The sequence below is a fragment of the Ischnura elegans genome, chromosome 4, assembly GCF_921293095.1.
Source record: "Ischnura elegans chromosome 4, ioIscEleg1.1, whole genome shotgun sequence".
NCBI lineage: Eukaryota > Metazoa > Arthropoda > Insecta > Odonata > Coenagrionidae > Ischnura > Ischnura elegans.
In genome coordinates, this window is record NC_060249.1 from 58123256 (window position 1) to 58133591 (window position 10336).

A 10336-nucleotide genomic window follows, 5' to 3' on the forward strand; every position below is an offset into this window, starting at 1 on the left:
AGTTTATATTGAATTGAGCCAATTTTAATGTAAAACGTCATTAGTTAAAAAAATAAAACCATTCATAATGTGCTAGAAAAAGTTTTAAAATACGTTTTTTTATTACTCAATTATTCCGTTTTTACGGGTCTAGAGTATCCTTTCCGTTACCATAGTAATAATTAGGCTATGGGGCTCGGTGTATTGGCGCTACCGTGTGCATACTTTAACGCAGTGCACAATCGAGAGATTTTGGCCAATCTCCCTTCAGAAAAAGTTTTAAAATCCAAAGAGTACCAAAATGACCGGCCTAGGTGGTGGTGGGATAAACCGGTGAAGTACTCGCCTGCCAAACCGAAGGCCGCGACTTCGAGTCCCTCCTGGATAGGTGGTACTATTCGAGGGCATGAGTGTTGGTGTTGCTGTGCATTGTTAATGTTGGAAACCCCGTTTTAATAGGCCGAAATGTGCTGTTTAACTTGGAAATAAAGAAAAAAATCACCTGATTTAACTCCTTCAAAGTTAGTTTCACGAGACCGAATCTCGCGACAATCTACGATACTATTAATTCTCAATGGCGATTGTTACCTGAGTGAATGACGGAATATCTACAAAGAGCAAATTTTAGACCATAAGTTATTGATCTCTTTAACGTTACACACAAATTTATGAAAATAATAAATTTACCATTAAACCCTATGTTTAGCTTTTGCGGTTATTTTCCCCGCTGTCGTCGGCGGCTCTCATGCCTGGTTAGACTTCAACGCTCGCCCCTATCGCTGAGAGCTGAGCTTAGCTCCAGCAATGCTCTGGCCCCAGTTAGGTACTTCTTTCTAGCGACTTTCCCTCCCCTATGGCCTAAAGCGCAACCCCCAACTACCCCTCTCCGCAACCCTAGCTAATATCCCGTCCTATTGTTGACGGGGCACAGGGACCAATTTCTCGGATCCGTCACAAGCGGTGTCTCCCCTTCCCCGTCACAATCACTAAGTCAGTGGTCAGGCGGCTAATGCGATTATACGGAAAACGAGAGGCTGAGAGTTTATTCAGGGATGGGGTCTGGAAATATGAAATGCACTGGGGCGGCGGTCCGGGAGTGCTCCTCGGCTTATGCTCGAGATTACGACAGGTTTTAAACACTCTCAACTTCACTGGAGCAATTAGAACAGGGCCTGTTCGTTGTCTGGAGATCAACTTCTATTTTTCTCAGCCGGGTAGGGGGTCTCCTACTTCCAGTGTTGAGGTATCGAGTTCCTTCGATTGTCGATGGGATTTCTTGGTCGCGTGCCAGGACTTAAAAGTTCGTTCTTCGAGTTGTACTTATAGAAGTGACATTGCGAGGAATGAAATCACCGGCTTGTTTCCCACGCTATCTTCATCGCTACGGGAAATCTTTACGAAGCTGAAAATAAGCTAAAACTCTTGTTTTATTACTAAATAGGGTAGTTTCCTTCATCAAAGAAAACGAAAGGCATTAATTGCGATTCGTTACCCACCATTAGTGTATTCATAATGTACAAATTATTTGGTTTTAGAAATAGCGGTTTAGACAAATGGCAAGAGTCAATTTTATCCTCATTTGAAAAAGGCCAGATTGGCGCCCATGCGATGCCACTCCACGTGACGTCACAGGGACCTAGTTTCTACATGAGAGGATAGGATTTTTACATCGTCTGAGGTTACCAATGCATGCAAGAGGCACGGAGCTCAGGGAAACATGTATTAATAATCACCTATTAAAACTGGTTAAGGTCGGAAAGTTTTCTTCGTTTGATAAGGTATTAATAACCATTATTTAAGCCAAGCGCTACCAGCTAGCATGGTACTCAGCTACCTGCTAGCATCCTGCGTCGTATCAGCGCTCAAGGCCTCACCCCAAGGTCACCTCACAAGGCGGCAGCGGGTAGCAGAACGACGTCACGCGGAGTTTTTCCCGGCATTCGTACTTACCCGTCGCATTTTCGCGCGCTTGAAAATTTTCACTTTTCATTTAATCGCGAAAAATAGATATCGTCATTTAAAAATCTAAAAGCGTGAAATACGTACTCCAGGAGTAATAATCTTTCGATTTAGGCAATAAAAAATCATAGGAAACCACCCTATTATAAGGAATAAAAATGGAATGAAATCGAAATTTGAATTATCAACATGAAGAGGTTTGAATATTTCAGTTATTCAACTTCATTTTGAAGTACTTTCCAGTGAAAGCCTCCCCGATGATGTGTAATCCACCAGAATATTTGGATGCATCATGCAACGCAGGAAAATATTCAGATAACTATAAGATAAATATAATACCCTTCCAAGCTTTGACCTGAGTTTCAAATCGCTAAATTAGCGTTCATTTAATCAATCATTGAGCACAAAATAGGTGAATGTTGGCGGGAATAAAATCTTTGGAATAATAAGCTAGCATAAAGTATTATTATAAGGGCATTATCATTCCTAATGGGTACGGAGAAGAATAGAGAAAGTAAAGTGGACAAAGAGGAATAGGAACGACGAAGTGCTAGACATGGTAGTCGAGAGGAAACTTCTAGAGGAGAAAGAGGTCTTGGATGGAGCGAGTACTATGTGGGATGTAGGATAAGGGATGTAAAATAATGACATTAAATAAATTTCAGATAATGGAGGGCATCTCATGTACAGCAGTCTGCCCATTCCATGGGACGTTTATCCGTATTTTCCATCGTGTCGTTCGCTGAGAACAATCTGAAGTTAGGTTTCCCTTAGACTTTCTTCCTTTCCCACCATAGCTTTAGCTGCCGCTTGCCTTCAATTATAACGTCAAACTGTTTGTGGCATCCCATTTTTCAAAGCAATAATTGGACCGAGTAAGTTGGAGGCTCAAAGAATTTCTTTCGTATTTTTTTATTTCTACGATGTGAAAAGTGTTGCTCCCTAAGTAATGCATTCTCCTTCGTGATTTTGTTAATAAACTCGTAAAATTTACGGCCCTGGCATTAAGTTAAGGTCAGCGCCATTGTGACCGCACCTTGCATTCTCCACGATTCTCAAACGAATCGGTTCGTCATTTGATGCAACAACTTCACGGTTAATCGTTCACATCCCGTTTCACAAAATATGCCGCTAATATCTCATCCTGACACATCTGCTGTAATCGTTACAGCGTAAATGTTCCCGTCTCTCCCTCTCTCGTTTCATCTCGTTACGAAGACTCTTCCTTCCATTCATAGAATCATACAGCTTTTCAAGGAAGACGTAAAGGGGGAAAAATACGGATTTCCGCGAGAAATAACAAGCGGGAAATCGACAGCCGTTTTGACACCAATATCGCCGCTGCCGAAAATCTGGGTGGACTTAATTAGTTTTCCCGCGAGGAGCAGATGTTGCCGCACATATTCCGCATGCTCTGGCTCCCAGGCTCTGCATCCTTCATCTCCACCACCCCCCTTATCCCTCTGTCTCCCTCTTCCGATGTATGGTTACCGGGAGTGGAGGGGTTACCTCCACCCCCATGCGCGTCATACCACGTGGGTCCGAAGCTTACGACGGCGTATCATGTGTATTCGTGCATCCCATACTGTAGCTTCATATTCTTTCATACAGCATTGCATACTATTTTTATGTGGAGATAAAAAATATTAATATTAATTCATATATTAGATTCATATTCTTAAATACGGTCATGCATACCATTTTAGTGCGGAGGTAAAAAATATTAACTCATTTCCGCCCAGAAAAATGTCTGAAATTGTGATTTGCTCCTGTCTCTTTAAGCAAGTGGGATTATGTATACCAGCTCCAAAAATAAACTAATAGGCGGATTAGGTCAACAATTATTAAGCAGCATATTTTTAGTGATTTGAATACAAAATAGAGCGTGATTTTAGCCATGTGGCTACGGTTGGTGGAAATTAATATTAATTTATATACACCATAGTGTAGATTTATATTCTTAAGTACGGTCATGTAAACTATTTTAAAACGGAGAAAAATGACCAATAAAACTTCAGTGTTTTGGTGGTATCTTAATATTTTTGAACAAAAACAGCTAGAAAGGTAGTTGGAAAACGAAAATAAATATTTTTGAAGTGTTGTTTACCACTTCATCAGCTCTAAAATGGACTATTTCAGGCGATGAATGTATAGTCCCATCCCTTTCCAAGGACAGCTACCCTGAAAATTTTTAAGTGAAAGTGCGCCAACAATAAGTTACAGAAAAAAGATGATTTTTCTCGCGGTGAATTATGTGAGTAAACTTCTCTCGGGATTCCCACCGGGTTAGAAACTCCATTTCTGCCGACGTTTCGAGCTCCGACTAAGGGCTCATCCTCAAGGCTGCCGAATGACGTCTAGAAGAAATTGATCTTCTTTAAAAAAAAAACTAATTACTCCGCGATAAGCAAGCAAGTCGTAGCATGAAACGTCGGCAGAAATGGAGATTCTGACCCGGTGGGAATCCAGATAACTGAATTAAAAAATGCACCAAAGCATTCTGTTTTCATTCTCAGATTAAGGATAGAAGTTCGCAACCTATTGGCCCTTTCTCTCTTTTTTGATCAAAAACTGCATGAAAGCTTATTCGTAAACGATAAAAATATTAGTTTGGAGTCATTTTTGCGTATCACCAACAAGAACATGAAAAAAATGTTTCGTTATGATTACACCTATCCATCAGTTTCCAAGAATATACGGAAAACGTGCCGGAATTGAGCAACGGAAAGGGATATTGAGATATATGCAGCGATGCTTCCACTGGTGTAGTGCTTCCCCCTTAAGCGTCTGTGGGGTGGGATCTTCAGGGGAAGAAAAAACGAGTTTCATGAGTGGTGAAAGTGCTGCACGTGGAATGAAAACGGGAGGCCTGAGTAGGTACCGAGTTGGGGAAGGATTGATTGCAACAAAATATTGTTTTGATGGATGACTCGAGGGAGAACGGGATCCGGAAGTGTGTCGAATCTTGGCAACGGGGCGATATTAGCCTCTCCCTCCCCACCCCACGGGCCACAAAAGGCAAGGGATATCCAGCATGAAACCGTAGGTCACGGTGTTGAAATTGTCGGAGAATGGGAGTGAATATCGAGGATGAAAGATGGTAAGATAAGGGATCGTATATTACTAAGTATCTGTGAATGCCTCACGGGCTTCCCACCGAGTTAGGTACTCCATTCCTGTCGACGCGACGTTTCGATGAAATACCATGTACGTCTGAATATAGTCCCCCCTTTTTGCCAAAAATGCCCAAGGTAAAAGTAAAGGGGGGGACAATATTCAAACGCTTTTTTTTTTAATTTTCCCGAAACTGAAGCCTAAAAATAAGGGGGGGAAATAAGGCTATATTCGGAGGGGAACTATATTCGGAGAAATACGGTACTTTTTCATCCAAATGGCAGAAACATTCACGTCCATCATTCTCCGTGAAAGAATCAAATGCTCCTCTACTAAGTTTCTGTTTTCGGTGATTGTTTTCTCTCCTCCCTCCCCATTCGATGATAACCGTATCATACTTTTTCTATTCAAACCCTCTCACTAATAATGACGGTATGTATCCACGGATACAGTTTTAGCCGAAATTTTTTTTCGCGATTATTGATGAGTTTTTCTTAAGGGACAGGTCAAAAATAGACAAATATTGTAGACGCGATGTTGATGAGTAAGAAAAATAGGCGTACTTCTCTACGGATTATTTGTATGTGTGAAATGCGTTTCAGACCATCGAGCCACCATAATAAAGGTGCAGTTACTGTTAAAATTACGGTAGTAAATAAAGTAAAAGTTACTAACCTGTGGAAAAATTCATTTTATTATGTTATGGCAAGAAGAAATTCCAGGATGGCTCGCCTGAACGTGTGGAATTTATTCTTAAAAGGCGGATGATAGCTGCCATGTTAATTTGAGTGCATTCTCTTTTATTGTCATCATCATCATCATCATTGGTCAACAATCCTAGGATTGGTTTGACGCAGCTCTCCACTCTATTCTCCTTTCAGCTAATCTTTTCACACCTACGTATTTCTTCTCTTTCACATCTCTCTTCACTTGTTCCATATATTTTGTTTGAGGTCTTCCTTTTCCATTCTTACCTTCCACTTGTCCTTCGACGATTGTCTTCATCAGGCCATCATGTCTCAGGATGTGGCCTATAAGGTTGTTCCGTCTTCTTATTAAGGTTTTCATGAGGCTTCTCTTCTCTCCTACTCTTCTTAGGACTTCTTTGTTACTAACTCTGTCGATCCATTTGATTTTCATCATTCTTCTGTAGCACCACATTTCGAAGGCCTTTATCCTTGCTTTCTCCGCTGCGGTCATTGTCCATGCCTCACTTCCGTATAGGAGCATACTCCAGATGTAGGATCTTATAAATTGTTTCTTTACTTCCATACTTAAGTTTCCTGCTGTAAGCAGGTCTCTCTTTTGGTGGAATGCTCTCTTCGCCTGGGCTATTCTGCTGATAATTTCTTTCTTACTTCTCCCGTCACTAGTTATCTTGCTTCCCAAATAACAGAATTCATCCACCTCTATCAGTTTTTGCTTCCCTATTTTAATGTTAGTCTTGACTTCTTCTCATCTGCTGCATACTAAGATCTTGGTTTTCTTTGTGCTTATTTTCAGTTGATATCTACCCATTACCCTACCCATATTAACTAGAATGTTTTTCAAATCCGTCTCTGTTTCTGCTATAACGGCTATGTCATCGGCAAATATTAGCATGCTAATTTTTTCTCCATGAATATTCACTCCCAATGCATTTTCTTTGATTTCATTAATGGCTTTCTCAATGTAAACGTTGAAAATTACGGGTGACAATGTACAGCCTTGTCGCACTCCTTTCCTAATTCTTGCTTCTTCACAGCTGGGCCCTGATTTTATCACCGCTACTTGGTTTTTGTATAAACTGTGGATGATTCTTCTGTCATTATAAAGAACCCCGATTTCCTTTAGGATTCCGAGCATTGTGCTCCAATCCACGTTGTCAAATGCTTTCTCTAAGTCCACAAACGCAATGAACGTTGGCTTGTTCTTTTCCATTCTCTTCTCTATTAGCAGTCTTAGGGCCAATATTGCTTCTCTTATGCCTTTGTTTTTTCTGAATCCAAATTGGTCCTCATCCAAGTACTCTTCTGCTTTTCGTTCTATTCTTCTATAGATGATCCTAGTCAGTATCTTCGACGCATGTGTAGTCAGGCTAATGGTCCTAAAATCTTCGCAGTTCTCCGCTCTTTTCTTCTTAGGGATAGGGATTTTAATGTTCCTCTCAAAGTCCTCTGGTATCTCACCTGTCGAATACATTTCACTAATGATTTTGTATAGCTGGTTCAACGTCTTCTCTCCTGAATTTTTAATTAGTTCTGCAGGAATGTCATCAATGCCAGACGCTTTATTTATCCTGAGGTCTCTTACAGCCGCATCAAATTCCGATCTTAAAATTGGGGCTCCCATGTCATCGGCATCCACTTCCCTCTCGTTTTCGATAGCATTCCTTCTGAGGCTGCTTCCATTGTACAAATCTTCCAGATATTCCTTCCATCTCTTCCCTTTTTCTTCGTTTTCAATCATTAGTTCTCCGTTTTTGTCCCTAAGGGTATTACATCTTACGCCCCTTTCTTTAAAGTGGTTCCTCACTATCCTATAGGCGGCCTCTACTTTTCCGTGCTTTAGATTGTTTTGCACGTCTTCACAAATACTTTTCATCCACATTTCTCTAGCCTTCCGCACTTTACGACATATTTCATTCCTTATTCTCTTGTAACGATTCTGTCCTTCCTCTGTTTTGGCAGCCTTGTATTTTCTTCTTTCTTCAATGAGATCTAATACTTCCTGCGTGATCCATGGTTTTTTCATAACGACTCTTCTTTTACCAAGAACTTCCTCAGCTGCTGCCTGCAGCCCACTTCTAATGGTTTTCCAGCTCTCTTCCATTGGTTTGTTGGTCGTATCCTCTCCTATTTTATTTTCTACAGCCTCTTTAAAAGGCAGTTGATACTGAACATCCCTCAATTTTTCAACCTGCCATATGTTTTTCACGGCTTTCTTCAACTTTTTAAATTTAAGGTGGCATTTCATCATAACTAAATTATGGTCACTATCAACATCTGCCCCTGGATAACTTTTGCAGTCCTTCACCTGGTTCCTGAATCTTTGTTTCACTAGAATGTAGTCGATTTGGAATCTTCTAAGGTCTCCTGGCATCTTCCACGTGTATCTTCTTCGCAGGGGATTTTTGAATAAAGTGTTGGTAACCACTAGTCTGTGCTCCGTGCAGAATTCAAGTAGCCTTTCTCCTCTTTCATTTCGGTTACCTAACCCATATTTCCCAGTTATTATTCCATCTTGACCTTCGCCGACGACGGCGTTCCAGTCAACTAAAATAATAAGATTTTCTTCCCCTCTTACCTGCTTGATAACTTCCGCTATATCTTGGTAGACATCTTCTACCTCTTCATCTTCATAATCTGACGTAGGCATGTAAACCTGTATCACTACAGTAGCTACGGGTTTAGTATCTATTTTCACCATTACTATCCTTTCATTAAACTGCAGGTAGCTTTTAACACGCATCCCGATCTTACCTATAATCCTAGGTTCAAAACTGAGGGGAATGAAATCCTCAAAGCTTAAGTCCTTGCCCCGTGATATGACGATTGGAATGATTCGGAAACCAAAAATAGTCAATTTTAAAGCGTAGGCACATTATGCTGGGCTACGACTTCAAAACCTTGATTACAGATGCTTGTCTCTGATGTGCCGTTGTTGTAACGGTGTTAAGTTTTCCTTGAATAATTTGTGCTGTTATGGGTGACATTAGTAGAAGCAATTTCCCAGTGGTAGACAGAGTAGCTTCAGGTTAGAGTTCATACGAATTTAATCAACATTTAATTCTCTCAGTGAGACGTCTTATTCGTCAGAATTTCTTATAAACTCGACGGTAACCTGGAAGATGATCCAGTCAGTCACTCTACCTAAATCTTCTTATTCCTGAGACAGTTCCCTGCATAAAAAATGAGTTATTATTCCCCACTGTACGGGATGATAACTTTTTTTTGAGATTTATAGCATCCCTTGGATACTAGTCAAATCGTTTGGCATCTTGGGAGGCGAAGCCGTGGACTATTTCGTCCGCAACCTTGGAGGAAAAAATTTATGGTACGCTGGGTGCGTGAATACTTACCTCTTTTGTTATTGCGGATCATGATAGCATTTGAATGTTAAGCCCGAAACGCTAGAGGTTGAAGCACGTCTCTTTTCAATAAGCATGTCATTGTCACCTTTTTGGATTTAATAAGAGACGTAACTAAGTACACTCCTAAAAATTTTCAGAATCTCTAAACAATTAAGGATATAAAGGATTTAAAACTCCTTTTTGCAGGAAGTTGGTACTCACGCTTTCTGAGGCTTAAAAGGAAATTATTTTTAGCCATTTATACTTCGCTTTATACTATTTAACCAGTAAACATTGGTATTCCGTCATCAAAAGTTTTCGTAACCTCAAGGCAACACGACGGATCACCACTGAGATAACCCTGATTGTTTCTAAAATTTAGGAAAATCGTAGTTTTCCTCTTCCTCACTATTTTTGCCAATGAAGGCACTTCCTTACTAGACAAAGGCTAAGGAGGACTTACTTATGTTGAAAATATTGATAAGATTCATACGTAATTCAATTATACATTTTACCATGTTTTATTGTAAAATGTACTTTTTATTGTAATGTGACTAATGAATACCTACCAAGCGACAAGAGTTTATAACTTTAATGCTATTTTTATAGTGTTAATGTGCGTGTATTAATATTGATTTACCTTATATCATGCATGTACCTTAGTACCTATGAAAAAATATCTTCCTTGACCTAACTTTGAAATCCACTCCTCAGACAGATAAGATTTTCCTCCCGATGTACCTTTCCTCGGTAGGGATGAACTATTGGGACTGGTATATCCTCAGTACTTCCTAAGAATTGGGGGAAAGTGGCGTCAGCAGGCATTTGTGCTCGTGGAGGATTTGTGCTCGGCAGAGGGTGCAAGGGGGTTGGAACTCAGCGCGGTTGCAAGGGTGGGAGGGAAGAGGAAATAGGGGATGAAAACAGTATGGTTAGGGGAGTCTGAAAAGGGATTGTATGTGCATTCATTTACGTCCAAAAATGTATGTTTAAGTTGAGGTAAATGCTCAATATGTTTTTTTTTGCGAAGAAAGAGGCCAAGGTGAAGCGGAGTGGTAGCAACCATTAAATGCATAATGAGTTATGCCGATTATTTCTTTAATACAGATCCTCAATAAATTGGATACTGAAATAAAAATATTCAGTCTAGTGTTCTAACTTCCTATGCTTCCCTATATTTTCGTGTGTTTTTCACATGTTTAGATTTGTATGTTATCACAACTATAGTGCATG